We start from the raw sequence: 6855 nt of genomic DNA on the forward strand, positions 1-6855 counted from the left end.
TGCCTGTATCTGCTGAAGAAAGCCCTTCAGCACCATGGACAGCGCCCAGAAACTCAAGCACGTGTTCAGAGAACTTTGAGAGAATTTAAAGGGCAATTCAGTGAGTTTTTCTCTTTATTTTTTTTATCTCAGATTTGACCTGAAGGAAATATGATGGAAACCTTTGTGAGGCTTATTCTGCCCAAAGTCTCACTTGTGTCATATTTACTGTTCACTGACCCTCAACTCCCAGTGACAAAACAGCAGTCTAGTGGTACATCACACTGTCACACCCCTGAGGCTCACACTTAGTGGATTAACCATTTGAACAGATCAGCGGGAGAGGGAGGGGAGGGGGGGGGGACAGATGCGGTGATTAAACAAGCTGCTGTTTAATTATAAGCGCAGACAGTTTTCAACCTCAAGGCTGTGAGGCTGCGATTTGAGCTGCTGGCTGGGGGGAAACAGAAACTTCACATGGGCTATTATATAATTAGTATAGGGGGTGTGAATGGGAGAAAAACACAGACAGGCTGATGTGTGGGGGGAAAAAAGGAGGTTTGGGTGGAGGAAGGTAGATTTAAAGATGTGTGGTGGGGAGGAAAGAGAGAGAGAGGGGGGGGGGGGGGGGGTTAGACACTGCATCATTTAAGTACTGCGGCTGATGTCATTTCCTAAGCACCATAATTGGTCATCAATGACTCTTAAAGCTGTGAAGAATGGCTAAATGAAAAGACACACACACACACACACATGCGCGCGCGTCCCCAGGGGAGATATTGTATCTGCACTGATCCATTGAAACCTTAATTGCTCGGACCTCACCCCTCCTCCCTCCTCTCTCCCTCCCCTCTCTCTCTCTCTCTGACTCGCCTCCCTCACACACACCTGCCTGCAGCTCCTCATTGAGCGCCACGGCGTCGCATATTTCCCGCTCACCTTCCACACAGTCGCACCTCCGCTGCCGTGGCCCCCATGTGGCCCCTCCCTTACCGGACTGGACCGATAAATGGGTTAACTCTGTCACCGGGAGTAGCCGAGATAAATGCACCGGGAGCGTCGGGAGATCCCTTCCCATCATCCCTGCGCTGTTTGACCGCGCTGCGCTCAGGAGGCATCATCCTCTCCGACTCGACAGAGTAGATTGAATTTAAAATCGTGATTTATCATTTCATAAGAGGCGACCGGCAGCAGGAGAAGAAGGGAGGAGAAGAAGAAGGAGAAGAAGCAGCAGCACCGGTTCTAGACCCAGACCCGTGGGCGGCTGGGTGGCGTCCGTCTGGGCGAGCTGATAGGACGCAGATTTGGCACACTACCTCCCAACTGCTTCATCCCAAATTTTAAAGATATGGCGATGAGAAGAAGTGAGATGTAGACACGGATGGGAGGCCATTCATGTGGGTCTGGGCTTCAGCTGAAACGGACACCATCTCCCACCATCACCACCACCACCATCCTCCTCCTCCTCAAACCAGTTGATATTTTTTAGAATAACAACCTGAAAAGTGCGGAGCACATGACACACTGGTGAATCCCCGTGGCAGGTCCCACACACAGACTGAATGAGTCCATCTCTGGCTGTCGGACGGACTCCTCAAGAGCACAGGACGGATGCAAACAGACTAAACACATCTTGGCAATTCAAAACACCCTCAGCGTCTCCGCCGACGGTGCTCTAACCGAGAGAGCGGGGTGCATCTCACACCGGGGGGGGGGACCAGGCGTTTCACTGGCAGGTAGGTGGCCAATGAAACGGAGTGTGTCACCTCTGGGCTGCTGTGTTAAAGGTGATAAAGGTGATTACCGCCCGTGCGTCGGTCCCGCTGATGGCCGCAGAGACGCGCAGGCGGCTGCACCTGTTGTGATCCGTGTCAGTGTGCGGAGCGTGCTCGTGCGTGTGCGCGCATGCAAATAGACCTCTATTTGTGTGTGTGTGTTGACAGACTACATGAGCCGGGCTGTTTTAATGGCTGACAACAGAGTGATGTCTGTGTCTATTTTAAAATCTCTTTTCCAGCTGTTTGTGCGGTGCGAGCGCGCGCGTCGGTGCGCGCTGCGTGGGTTTGATCGGTGTGATTAGGTGATTATAGGTCCATCACACGCGCGCTATAAGTGTAATTACAGTATAATTGTCTGAACACGCAGACGAACGTAAAGCAGTCAATCACACACTATACATCACGCTCACTCAGCTGTAGCGGCTCACATATTGCTTCTGATAAATGGGGACTGGCTGCAGTCTGAAGCCCAGTTGTATTCGGTCTCATTGCCAGATGCTCTCAAACTCCACAGTCATAAAGCATGATGGCCAAATCTGTCACCTGCCTCGCACACATTCATCATCTGAAACCCCAGAGGAAACCCGCCTGTGGATGGGAGCGGATGGAGGACGTGCGTGGCATTGGGCGGTGTGGGTGCGAGCATTTTTGGCGGGTAGCGCGCATGTTTTTGCCTCTTTTTTTTTTTTTCTTCTTCTTCTTCTTCTTCTTCTTTTATTCTCAGACACCCCACTCACGGCGCAATGAGGGTGGCGGACCATCATGGGTGTCCAACTCTTTTCAGCGTCGTTTCAGACCAGCTGACAGGAGATCAAGGGCGCACACCTTCCCAATTGGATGACCCAAGCTGACCTCCAGCTGAGGCTGCTGCAGGAGACAAGATGGGCAGCCCGTCCATCACATCCTCTGCTGAGGAAACACTGTTAGAGTTCAGCTTTGAGAGGCAGCTGTGTGGAGGCTGCCCAAGGTGACTTCTGTATGACAGTGTGACATTGAGCAGGGAGAGAAGCAAGTTGGATTCCATGAAGCATTTCTTCTGATTGGTTTAGCTGTAAATCTAATAGGAGGCCATTTTATTGTGGGCTGCCTGTTGAGGCAACACATGCCCCTCTTTGATGCTACAATTGTTCCTCCTGTCTGTTATGTGTGTCTGTCTTTGTGGTCCATCTGACAAAAAGCAGAGTTGCAGTTTACCTTCATCCAGCACTCAGCTGATCAACTGCACCCTCTCATTATTTTTGGCAGGCGGCAGCGGCCTTATCTCCCAAAACTGGAGTAGACATGAAGAGCTAACTGACGTTTTAGTGGCTTGAAGTAAAAAGAGAATAATTTGTTGATTTTTTTCTTGAGGTCCAGCTCACAGATCTCATGCAGATCAGAGAGTCCCTGGATGAAGTTAAATCACACAGTTTTGCATGTTTTGATGCCTAATTGGTGGCTGCGCTACTAACAACCTGTTTCCTTTGATCGAGCCTTGATTCTGTTGTCTTGTCAGGGCTGCCTGCTTGTGATGGCATACTGTTAGGGAAAATATACTGTTGTGACCCCTCAGCTCTTTTCTGCCACTCTGCTAATGCATCTCTCTCCGCGGGGACCGAGGGAGGTGTGGAGAAAAACATGATTCTCCTTTCTCCACATTCTCAGCTTTTTGGTTCAATCTTGGTTGATCCTCTCCCTTCATCTCAGCCTCTTCACTCCCGTCTGAGCTTAAATTCGCTCTGATCACCACGCTGAAGCCTTGAAACTGGGCTTCCCTGGGGCGCAGGTGACCCCACAGTTCAAACACTGTCAGTCAGCCTGCTTTCATTTGCTTCTTTCATCCTCATCCGCCCCCCCGTCCCTGTCTCACCTGTCTGTGTGTCTGTCTGTCTTTCTGCCACTCCTCTTCCACTGTCTCTCCTGCCATGCAGTGAGACTTATCAGATGGAGGTTTTCTGCTAAAGCTTGCTCTTGTCAGCTCTCATGTCCGTCTCTGTGACAACAGTCTGTGTTTTCATGAGTAGAAAAAACACAATCCAAAAATATATGGGAGAGAAATGGGGAGCGAGGGAGAGAGAGAGGGAGACAAAAAGAGAGAGAATCAGTGTGTGACTGAGTTTGATGTATGTGTATGTGCGTCTGCTGGTTTTTGCCATGAGTGAGTGGGTGTTTCTGTCAGGGGAACAATTGTGAGAGCAGATGGACTGTTAAAATACATTCTTGTATTAATTTCTTATCATATGTCTTATTAATTTGTCCACTGTTTAAATATTTGCTGGGTCCTGTTTAATGTGAAGATTTTCATTTATTTAACGTCCATTAAATGTTCATATTTTTTGCACCATGACTCTTTTATTTTCTTGTCAAACATATGCATCATTCTCAGTCCATCACCATCACCACTTTAAGGGCAGAAAATAATGCACCGGTACAACTCATATATTTGTTTCCAACATCTACAGATACACACACGAACATTCAGAAATGCACCCGCAGGAATTTGAACATGCTCATAGATTCATTAATTTCTGCTGAGGAGCGCTCACACATAAACCTTTTATGTTACGCATGTGCACACATACAGTAAAAATACACATGTAAAAATCTGCTATATCTGCACATACAAGCCAACATGCATATATAGCACAGCAACAAGCAATGTGCACATATTCCCAGCCTGTTTACTCGAAAGTATGCATTTGTTCTGGCAGACCTGAAGGCCTAGTCGGTCGCTGCTACAAATAAACAGCAATGTAGAGACAATTTGTCTTTACGCTCACTAGAAGCACTGGTGGCAGAAGTACAAACATTGTTTACTCAAGTAGAAAAAAATGAAAAGTATGAAACTTTGAAATGTACTCAAAGTATAAAAGTTAAAAGTATCCCTCTGTCTTACATTTCAACAAGTCATTTCTGTGCAAAGCTATCTGAACCTCACGTCATATTAATACAATTCAAAGACTATTACAGGTGTACTGTGTAGGTTCAGGGAAGACATTTTAAACCAGAAGAGAAAGATCTTCTTTGGCTGATTTTTTTTTATGCCTTAAAAAAATGTATAAACAAACTCTCTTCTTTTTCATGACTAAATAAATTAAAATAAACAAACTGTCCTTAAACTTTGTTTACATGTGGCGGACCCTACCACCTTTCTAGCTTCAAACAGTATTTTCCTCTGAGAACAGCTTGTTTATTCAGTTATAGAAACATTAAAAGGATGTGTCTGAGCTGTTCGTAAATGCACCACAAAGATGGTGATTGATTGTTGAGTCTCAGTCCCAGGGCGTGAAATACCGACATTTTGGGATGGTAAAGTGTCCCGAGCACAGCAACAAATGGAGAAAATAAGAAAATCCAGGCAGAGGGCTGCAGGGTGTCTGCAGATACGAGACACCAACACACCTCTTCTCCCCATTTGAGTCTCTCTCTGTCTGTTTCTGTCTTGTTACGTCTTCAAAAAATTTTTGTCTTGCTATATCTACACTGATAGGTTGAAAGAGAGAGAGCATGTGTGTGTGTGTGTGTGTGTGTGTGTGTGTGTGTGTATGTGGTGTGTAGACTGTAGCATTTAAACATTTTTTTTTTAAGCATTTTTGGGTTTTCTGGTTTCACGAGTCCCCATTAGCAATGCATGATAAGTATCTGCCTTATATCAGGAAACTTATATTATCGGCTATACATTGGTATCTGTGAAATCGATGAAAATATAGCCGATAAATGGAGCAAGGAATATGCAGCCAAATTGCTTTAATTGACACAACAAGCATAGCATTTACACACTCCGACACAGTAGGTGGCAACATGCTCCTCTAAAGCTGGTCTGCAATCAGAAATCTGCAATCTGAAAAAAATCCATATCAGGCATATATTTTGTGGACTACGAACAGGGCGTGAGCAGAGAAAGACTGACTTGAATTTTTAGGTGAACTGTTCCTTTAATGTGCAGGTGGGTCAAGAGTAGAACCAGGAGCAGATGGACTAAATTTCCTCAGAGCTCACAAACTTTGTGCACATACACAGCTTTCTGCACACACACACACACACACACACACACACACACACACACACTGTTTGCTGTCTATCTCTAATGTCTAATGCACACATACACACAGCCATTTCCACACCTGGTGTCCTCTACAGATCAGCAGAGCAGACTCACACCTATCCCAAGGCTCTTAACCTTTTACACTGTCTTTGTCTTTATGCTCAGTCTGCGTCCTCTCCCTCCCTTGGCTCTGATTCCAAGACACACAAAGGATTTTGTTAGGAGAGGAGAGGAGAGGAGAGGAGAGGAGAGGAGATGTTTATACTTTGACCATGTCGCTGTGACAGAGACATCCCCACTTCTATCTCTATATCTCCTGTCTGGCAGTGGCACGCTCATGAAATACTCTCGGGCTCTCTATCTCTTCCTCACTCGCTCCCTCCCTATCTTTCTTTCTCTCCCTCACCTCGACTCGGCTCAGTTCAGCGTGCACTATTGGCAGGAATATTACATGAAGGATATTGCCAAAGTGTCACAACATTAGACCGGGAGAGCCCTCGGAGGTGGCATCTCTCATGAATCAAATCAGAGAATCGTCTCTGATCAGACAACAGCAATGGGGTCGTGGCTGATTGATGCCCTGTCAAGCCCTGAGGTCTCTTGGTGAGGTGTCTGGTGGGACGAGCAGTCAGGAGATGTGACGGCAGGGTTAGAAGAAACGATAGCGAGTGACAGGACTTTAGTGGCTTTCCTCTGTGGACTATAAGGAGGCTGAACAAAGAGTGAGCAGGAGAAAGACGCTGAGAGAATGATCGCTAGATAATACCGAGTTCCTGATGGTACTCTGATGGTATTTATCAGAACAATAAGAGTGGAATGTTTTTTTTTTTTCCCCGACTCCATTGAATTATAATGAGATTACATAATTTGTCACTGTGATTGTGCCACGAGGAGACAGCGGTTTCTCCCAGAACTGAGCATTAGCAGAGTGGAAGGAACAATGTTCCCTCCACAGGAGACTGTGTTTCTAAAAAGAGCTCCTGACCGCGGTGGTAGCCAGGGTTTGAATACACATGCACTCGCTGACACGCAAATTCTTCTTACCTGTAGTTTCCTCGCTCACATACACACACA

Source organism: Pagrus major, chromosome 13 (genome assembly GCF_040436345.1).
Source record: "Pagrus major chromosome 13, Pma_NU_1.0".
Lineage (NCBI taxonomy): Eukaryota > Metazoa > Chordata > Actinopteri > Spariformes > Sparidae > Pagrus > Pagrus major.